Below are 9,946 nucleotides of genomic sequence, written 5' to 3' on the forward strand. Positions count from 1 at the left end.
GACGGTATAGCTGGAAAAGATTTATTAAAGACTCTAGAGCATACAGTGCATACTGCTTTGGACACAGATTACAGTTTTTGTCTAATTTAGATAGCTTTTTGACATTCATTCTACCATAGTGTCTTGTAACAGTTTATAAATGGAACAACCTTTAATAAAAGCTGTTAAGCCAACGGTTCAAGGAAGAATTGAAAACAAGGGTTAATACACACCTCTATTCTGGTAACTCTTCGGTATCCCCCAAAAAAATGCAAAGACAATTTGTGAACACAGTAAAGTGTTAGGTGAATATAGTAAGAATCTTTTCCATTCCTTTCTTTCTACCTCACAAGTAACTTCTATGTTCATTTTCATATACGATTATCACAACACTGACATTACCTTGATTAGCGAGGACATTCCTTCTCAAAGGGTGTTATTACAGCCCCCTTAAAATGTCCACCATTTTGCTTTTACATCTTATTTAGGTTTGGCTGGCTTTGTGTGAGGGTGGTTTTCACAGCAGCAAGGGTTCTGACCTCCAAAAGCAAATGAATTTTGGGTATGACTCCCTAAGCAGATGAATTTTAGATATGGCCCAGTAGCCATTTTATGTTAAGAACATCCTTCAGCTTCTTAAGTACAAATTTTAAGTAGCTGAACTTAAAAGACCTTTCCATCAGTTTTCAAAGGAATCCACTGGTGTTATCAGGCATCCATTGCACTGTTGGACTTCACGCTGAGGCAGCAAAGGAACATCCATATATTGTGTTTTGCTGCTCTGCCGTGACAGCAGTGATTTCACATGAAGGAGCACTAATAAAAAGATCCCCCCAAAAGAACAAAATAAGTCCCCCAAAAGAACAGTTACTCTCTCCCCAATAGTGACTACAACCATTTGTTAAATGAAACTGTCAAAATCCTTGGCTACCTATAAAAAATTTGGGAGCAAAAACAAATACCATGATGCTTAAAAATGTATATTAAACTTTGATAGCACTTAGTGCTACGAATCTTCTGATATTCCTCTAAATATTCTTGAAATGCTTTCAGTCTTACATGTATCTTGAATTTTCATTTTGTAAAAGTTTATTGTTGTGTTTTAAAGCTAAAACTAAAATAAAGAACTTTCAGTAGAAGCTCAGAGGTCACAACATAAGTTTTCCAGCATCTGAAAAATGTCTTTTTCACATTTTGGTGGCAAATCAGCCATCACTTAAAAAAACACAAAAATAAAATTTGGTTCTAAGAAGTCAAGAGCTTATATTTCTTAGTTGCAAGTCTATCTGAAATTTACAAACTGTGAATTGAAATATGGCCTGGGTTTAGCATACTTTCATTCTTGTTATAGCCTTTAAGTGATGATTTGCAATGAAAGGCAAGTTATACCAAAAAAGGATGAGTTTCAGTTGTTCTAAAAAAACTTTCAGAAAGCTACTCCGATGCAAATATTATGGTTCAACAGGCTTGCACAGTATATACTGTAGTTCTGCATTCTAACATGAAATAACCATAAGACTATCCAGAGATAAGATGTTGGTTTGTGGTTGTTCACAGATGTCTGAGGGCAAAGGAGGAGGGAAAAGCAACTTGTTCCTGTGTTTGTACTTACATGGTGAGCCAAGATCAAAAGCAGCCTCATCCTCCATCTGGTCATCTCTGGAAACTCTGAGTTGGATTCAAGCTGATTATAGCAGCAACCTTCTGCACTCCTGAAAGAGTAATTTCTCCATCGCTTATTTTCCCCCCTCTTTTTAAAAAAACAAAACAAAACAAAACAAAAAACGAGCAAAAACCAAACAAGCAAAATACATACATAAATAAAAATGCTGTGTTGCTACAGTGCCTGAAACTCCATCAGTGGTACTAAGGTCTATGTATTATTTTCATAAACTTTGTATTTAAGAATATATCAAGATACTTGTTAGACAAAATGAAAGTATTCAAAGTAAATGGAGTAATAGCTAAGAAAATCTATATGCTTGAAGAAAATGCTAAACCTTTATTTTCAGATCATTGCATGCACAACTGCATCTATAATCCAGCATAGATCTGCACAATTTCATACATGGATCAGGTTATCTAGCAATAAATTGAGTAAGTTCTCATATAAATTATTGCATGATTTTCTGGATAGATTTGATTTTATACTTAACACAACTCTTCCAGCGCAGCCACTTTGTATAAAGTTCAGCCAGCTGTAAGCACCTACAGCTATCCTGACTTAACAGCACATTTAGGAGGGCAATCAAGCTTACACACTGAGAGCAAACACAGATGCAGTTATCCCACCTGAAAACACTTATCTACGGTGATACAGCCAGCTATGGTTGGCATTTGCCAAGAGATCAGATGAGGCTACAAGGGACTTCATTGCAATGAAGCATTTGTCACTCTGTAATGTAAAGATCTACGTAAATCATTTAACTAAATTTGTGCATCATCATCATGCCCTCAGTTCAGCCGGTACAATTTTTATATCGGGCCCATGTACCTTTTAGTAATTGAATGCAAATGAGGTAATTTACAGTTTCTTCCACCCCTGTAAGACTGCCTGTTTTCCTAGCCTAGGCTCATAACTCTGTGAAAACCCAGTGCTCCTTGCGGGACCCTCCCAACCCAGGATATTCGGTGATTCTCTGACACCGTTAATCACCTGGGGTTAGAGCCTGGCCGTTGAAAGTCTACACAGAGAGAGTTTTATTATCATTTTCAAATAGCTGGCCCGGGTATCATTCTCGCTCTCTGTCCCCCGTTACAATGTCTGACTTTCAGAGGTGAGGAACAGAACTGGGATTCTCTCTGAATAAGGCTGGGGGAGGGAGCGGGCTAACCTTTGCTCTCTGTTTTACCCCAGATTTTCAGCTTTGCACATGAATGGATACCCTTCTATTGAGGCCTTTCTGTTGGGGGATGAAACAAATCAACTGCAAAAGAATACCACGGAATTCACTTTGTGCACTATCTCTGCAAAGGTTTTTTGTTTTGTTTTGTTTTTCTGAGACTCCATGGGAAAAAAAAAAATCAGAAGCTTGAAACGTCTTGTGCAAAACTTTCAGAATAGACAGGACAACCCAGCATTCCTCACAGTCGGCTCTACAATAAAACTGCACGCAAATCTCTTACCAACTACACACTTTCTTACCAAAGATGGAGTGTAAAATAAGTTGCTATAATTCTTCTGAAGCCCATCTGTGGTTATGAAGATAAAATGTTTTGCACTTGTTTGTTTAATCGCTGCTGCCCTCTAAGGACAGAGACTGGGTGCCTTTTTTCTTTCTTACTTCCTTTCTTTAGTTCAGTAATTTGGGGATTTTAACAAAATATGCATAATGTGCAAAAAAATTTTTTTTCATCTTGAGGACAGAACTCTGGATAACAAAGTGCCCGTAGTCTCTATAAGTACAATTATGTGAAATGATTGTTTTTCTCTAAGAGCCTTATTATGGTCATGTTGTTAAACATTACATAAATTCTAGTAAATGTGCCTGGGTGGACTTGTTGCTACCAAACTGTCTTCTGCCAACCTTGCTAACATATAGGTCTTTAAACATCTCAGAACTTTTTCCACATGTTTCATCTATGTGTTTTATCTTGTATGATTCAATATGAAAAGATTTGTAACTTAACCATAAAATAATGTTTTGCTATTGCAAAAACCTTTTTATCTTGTCTTCTGGTTAGTTTAAGCTCAGATCCCTAGCATTTCTCATCTTTGTTTTTGAATAAGCAGTTTCTGAAATATTCATACAGTTTGATAACTGTACAATACAAGCACTGCAGTTTTACAATTAGGAAGATCTTAATACTAATGTCTGTATTTTGCTTTACAGGCTGAGTATAAAGTGTAGTGGCAGGTGAAGACCCAGGGCTTTGGGCTGTGAGAATTAGCTGAGACTGGGAAAGGGCTCACCTATTGTTGCTTATCTGGCTTAGACTCAGCTTTTCAGACAGGCCCTCACAGCAAGCTGTTCTGCTTTTGAGGTTAAATTAATGTAGTCTAGATTCCACAAGTGATAAAAAAAAAAAAAAAGTCAAATTTAATTTAGGCTAATTAACTATAGTTAGAAGGTAATTTGCATGATTAACAAATGGATTTTTAAGCTTTGGAGAAAAATAATGTCTAAAAGGAAATCCCCATTTAAAATAGTTTATTTGGGATTTGCTTCTTATCTTCTTATTCATCTTTCTTGTTATTTTACCAAAATAAACATACTTAATTGTTTTCTCCATTATACTGGTAACAAGATCAGAGTTCTCCCTACAAATACGACAGCTTTGTCAGAGTAGGTAATTTGTATTTCCTAACTTTGCACTTGGTCATCAGGCAATCATCCCATGGCAGGCAGCATAATACTGTAAGCCCTTGAGCTATAGAGTCCTAGCCTGGCCAGCTGGAAGCAGAATAGGTTTCCCCTTCCCCATTGCCAATGTGCTGGACTCAACCAATTCCCTGAAGAAAAATGACTATATACCTGGCACTAAATTTAGCTACTAAATTTAAACTCCTCCTGCCCCTATACACTAAGCTTTCTATCTGGTTCAACACTGAACTCCTATGATCTGGCCAGCGTGGATTCAGAAAGGGATCTTAGCCATCAATAAATGCAGTGAAAATGAGTCTTTGCTTTGCTTTCCTTTCCCTCATAGTCCTAAAAGGAAGTTTCAGGAAGACGGAAAATGTGGCAGATGCAGCCAATCTGACATGCCATCTACAATCATTTTGGCTCCATTTCCTGCGCCAGTCCACATCCGATTGCACTGCTCCAATTCCACTGCTCCAATTCTCTCACAAATTACTGTCGTCTGTAGCTATGTGCGTGCCTAACTAGCAAATCTGAACCGAATGCAGATTTTCTAGAAAGGAATGGAAGAGGAAAATAATCTGAATAGTCACTCTTACTAAATGAAAAATATTTTTAGTTAGGGTTCTCAACTGTTCCTGGGACTTTTACAGATTTATCCAACACCGTATGGAAGAATCATTGTATCCCCATCTTGTGATTGTTTAAAGTAAGTCCCACCAAACTGAACACATGCTGACTCCGTGACTTGCAGACATTAATTTAACCCTCACAGCTCATGACTCCTCTGATGTCCCTTCATTCTAGAGAAAATTTAGTTACAGAACTAATATCTTTATGTCAAAAGAGATTACATTATAAGCTAGCCATATATGTTGTAAGCCTGATGGATGCTATATGAGAGATGAACAAATACGAAGAACTCTGGCTTAAGAGATCAGTAATAAAATTTGACTATGATAGAAGCAGAAGCATGGTTCTCTGACACTGAAAAATGAAATCAAGCTAATTTTGTGTTTAATTTCAGTGAAATTAGGATTGGCTTCTTTATTTGTTATTGATCTATTTTGACACTTAGGACTCCATAACTATCTGCAGTTTCCATGATTCCTAAAACCTTTTTTTATGTCAAAATGGAATGACCCATTAAAACCTCTTACAGCCACCCTTAGTATGCATAACAACAAAAAGATGAACGTACGCTAACGTGACAGAAAAAGAAAACGATACATCAGATCTTCAGAATCCATAACCACATCCCTTAAATTAAATAGAAACTAAAGAGGGATTTTTCCATTGCATTTTTAGACCAAGAACAGGGTGACTTTTTTCTGTGTGACATTCATATTCCAATGTCTACCCCGTATTAAGTCTAAACATAGTGAAGCAATAGAGCCAGCACTACTTACAATATTTTTTGAATAAAATAATGGTTTAGCAGAAAGCAATCTTTATATGAGCCAAGAACTTTACAAGTTGCACTACTGCTGTTGCTTTATTCCCCTCCAGTACACCAATAAATTTGGGGCCAATAAAGAAACCTCAAACCTGTAGAAATTGTCTGTAGAGAAAAAAAAAAAAGTAATGAAAAAAAAAAATCAAACAAAAAATACAAAAACCTAGAGGGCAAATTTTTGGGCTTATATCTGCCAGTGATTGGTCTCCTACAGTGATGCAGTTTTCACCTCATTTTTTGAGTCTGAGAGTTTAGGAATAATGACAGCAAAATTGAAAAGTGTTTATTTATTTTTAAAAATTATGTGCTTTTCCATTTAATACTGAGAGAAAATTTCTGTTAAACTGTACAACCAAGGCACTTGTCTGAGATGGGAGAGATACAGCTTCATAACTCTGTCTTAAAGTTGATATTATTTAAAGTAACTGGAAGTGATTTAACATAAAAACAAAGCAAGAGCTACGCTGGACTGGTAAATGGGTTTGCTGTCCTGGCATTCCATTGCACAAATCAAGGAAAAGATAACGACAAGCTGTAGCCTGGATTTTAACTTCCATAAAACTGAAAAAAAGAAGTCCTGATTGGTTCCATCTACAATGGACTATAACTATTACAAGGAAAAAAAAGTATATGAAATGGCACACCTTACACTGAAAGATTTCCAACTATTCCATCACTACATTTACAGAAACTTGTTTTATATTCAACTTTTCGAAAAGTTGCTATTTTCCACAGTTTTCTTACTCTTCGTAAAGCTCAAGAGAGGGAGTACAATTTGGACAATGATCCTATAAATTGATCTGCCAGGACTGAAGAATGTCAGCAATCAGCATGCACGGTATAAAAACCTTTGTAAAGAAAAGATGTTCCCTTTCAAACTCTTAACCAGGAACTATTTTTTATTTTTTATTTTTATTTTTTAAAATAAGGATAGATAACAGTTTTAAATAAACAACAAATAGAAATTTAGTGCCTAGCATATGCTTGATCTTTGATGCATTGTTTTTCAGGTACAAAAAGTGTAAGGGAAGCACTACATATTCAACATGCATAAAAATCTGGTCACTCAGGCCAGAGGCTAAATACAGAAGTAAGTGTGCATCATCAGTTTATAATTTGCCTCTAAAATGCTGTTCATCAATCTCTTCCAACAATCTGTATTTTGTTTTTGTGACTATAATGTTTTTTTCCACCTTCCCAGTTTTGTGTGTGGCAGAGATTGCCTTGCACCGAAATCTATTGTTGAGAAAATTATGCCCCTTTCTGATTCAGACTAATTTTGTTCTAGGAACAAAGAAATGGATGGCCCAACAGAAGGTATGACTACATGACTGGATAGTTATGGCCTGTTTGCACAATTATTTTTACTACTGTTAATAATATTTTCACTGTCACGGGCTTGGGAGCAAATGGTAGGTTATTAGGAAGAAAAGCACAATAGTGCTCACTTCGAAGGGAGACCCTTAGCTTTATTATTGTTATTGGTATTTTCTTTAGGAATAGTTTTTGTAGTATTTTAGTATTTTCCAACTGGGCCTGGAATGCAGGTTCACCCACAACACTTCATTCAGACTTCCCCTGCATGGTCCAGTCTGCAGTCCCTGTGCCATGATTACCAGGGTCAGTTTTCCTTTGTTTTTCCTTGTTGATACTGGAACCAAACACATTTTTGTGTAGCACTAGGTATCTCCTGTTTGGACAGTTTCGTACAGTAATCTTCCGACAAGCGTACAGCTGGAGGTTGAAGAAGAACAGCTGAATGATCCAGAGAGCTAACCAAGCTACCTGCATCTCACCTTCATCCACAGCTCCTCTCTCACCTTGGCAGCTCAGGTGTGCACCCCTCACAGCCAGTTTGGAGTTTATGCTGATGACTTGCTTCTCTGGAGTCAGCAACAAGTGGCAGTAGTCTTAGGAATTATCTCCCTACTAGGTGTTGGTGTGGTGTATGGATGAAATACTTTACAGACCTCATAGAATGCATGAGAACTGTCATGGAATGCAGCTGCTCATTTCTGCCTAAGGAGATTTTCAGTGGGTTTCCTGGAAGCTGGGCATGGGAAGGAGATGCATCTGAAATGTATTCATCTCCCTGCTCTTTGCAGTAGCAGCCTACTCAGAAGAAGGCTGACTGTCCTAAACAGGAAGGTAAGTGAAGACCCAAGGAAACTCCCAGTGGAATAGATGGTCTAAAAAGGCTGACTCTTTTTTGGGATGATTAAGGTATGGCATAATGAGGTGCTGGAAGATCATGCTAGTCCTGTATACTTTCTAATGTGTTGGGAGGCATCCAGACTTACTTTTTTTTTTTTTTTTTTAAATTATTTTTCATACTGGGTCTTTTCCTTATAACAAGATTCAGTGGGATTCTGTAAATTTTCTTTCACTATTTTACAATGGGTTACTTATACTTGAATTATTGTGAAATATAACTAATAGTCCCATGTTTACAGGGAAGATTTTGGGAAGCTCTAAAAAGGAAGAATATGTCCTGAACTGAATTATTTTTTCATTAATTTGAATGAAGAAACACTGCAGGCAGTGGCCTGTTCACAAAGCAGCTAAAGCTCTGCATCTGGTAAACTTCTTGATGGGAAAGGGACCATTTTTTGCCCCTTAGCTTCCTCTGGATACTTCTGTAAGAAAAAAGCAATGCATCCCTCAGAATTGCCTCAGAAACCAAATGAAAATATTTTCTGAGTATATTAGCTTTGAAGAGAAAATCTTCAGAGCTAGCTGTGCCACGAAGAGAGTGTCTGGATAGAGGCTCAGAGCCAAAGATAGGTCTGTTTTCAGTTACAATAGGACTAGGGAACACCCTGTTGAGAATACTGCTTGACCTAGAAGGTACTGAGTAAAGTACTGACTTTGGAAGAAGAAAAGGGAGAAGAAAAGAAATGGAAAACAAAAAAGAGAAAGTCCAGAAAAAAATATAGGGAAATAAATGTTTGGAGGAAGGTAGAAAGAAGAAATAGTCACAAAAACTCTCAAGCAAATCCACTGTATGATCTTTTTAATGTGATCTTTTTAATGGTATGAGCTAATGGCATGACCATGGTAGAACCAAAAAAAGTTACTTCCCCCCCCCCCCCCTCACACCCCCCCCCAGAATAAAATGCTAATTCTTACCCTTGATTCTATATGCAATATGTTAACTGAGATTTTAACATCAGAACATATAACATAACAACTGTGTTATAATTTAGGCTACTAAAAGGCCATACAAGTGCTTGATATCTTGAGTAGTATATAAAAACAGGAGCATACTGTTTGTTGTTGATTATGTTTGAATACACCTAAATGGGAAAAACCTTGCTAAAACTCACATCATCTCTTCTCCTTTAATTATTAAACATTTCAGAAAGGAACAGGAACTATAAAAAAAATCATTCGTATTTTAATATCAAGCCGACATATAAAGTACTAGTAAAGCATTAAGGTGATTACATACTGTTAAAATTTAGTTGAAATGTCCTGTTAATGAACAATGCAATTTTGATCACTGTGGTATTATCAGGAAATGTATGCAAAGGATTTTCTTAACAATCCAAAAAAAAAAAAAAAAGGCATAAATCTTTGAAAAAAATATTTTCATAGCATGACAAAACATAACATAAAATAAGTATACTGAAACTAGTCCATTTGGCCTGATTCAAACTGATTTGTTGCATACAGACGTTGTGTAGTTTGCTAATAATTTGCAACCATAATCCTGTATCTGACTATGTGATTTTATTTTTTTTTTAACAAAAGCTGATCCCTGCCATAAATATGCATACTGATATTACTTCAGTGTCATTTCACAGAATCACAGAATTTCTAGGTTGGAAGAGACCTCAAGATCTTCGAGTCCAACCTCTGACCTAACGCTAGCAGTCCCCACTAACCCAAATCCCTAAGCTCTACATCTAAACGTCTTTTGAAGACTTCCAGGGATGGTGACTCCACCACTTCCCTGGGCAGCCTGTTCCAATGTCTAACAACCCTTTCAGTGAAGAAGTTTTTCCTAACATCTAACCTAAAACTCCCCTGGCTCAACTTAAGCCCATTCCCCCTCGTCCTGTCACCAGGCACGTGGGAGAACAGACCAACCCCCACCTCGCTACAGCCTCCCTTGAGGTACCTAAAAAGAGCGATAAGGTCGCCCCTGAGCCTCCTCTTCTCCAGGCTGAACAAGCCCAGCTCCCTCAGCCGCTCCTCGTAGGAC

The 9,946-nt window shown here is 37.2% G+C and overlaps 2 long non-coding RNA genes across 2 annotated transcripts; one reads left to right on the forward strand and one right to left on the reverse strand.

The window, feature by feature from the left end:
• On the reverse strand, nt 1-2,105 carry LOC311427775. Its single transcript, XR_014687554.1, has 3 exons — nt 1,796-2,105; nt 1,592-1,691; nt 1-795 (listed from the first exon to the last, which is right to left on the reverse strand). It is a non-coding gene; the product is annotated as an uncharacterized lncRNA (long non-coding RNA).
• A 376-nt stretch (nt 2,106-2,481) lies between these two features.
• LOC311427776 lies at nt 2,482-3,097 on the forward strand. Its single transcript, XR_014687555.1, has 2 exons — nt 2,482-2,756; nt 2,837-3,097. It is a non-coding gene; the product is annotated as an uncharacterized lncRNA (long non-coding RNA).
• Nucleotides 3,098-9,946: the final 6,849 nt, after the last annotated feature.

Source organism: Aythya ferina, assembly GCF_964211825.1.
Source record: "Aythya ferina genome assembly, chromosome: Z".
Lineage (NCBI taxonomy): Eukaryota > Metazoa > Chordata > Aves > Anseriformes > Anatidae > Aythya > Aythya ferina.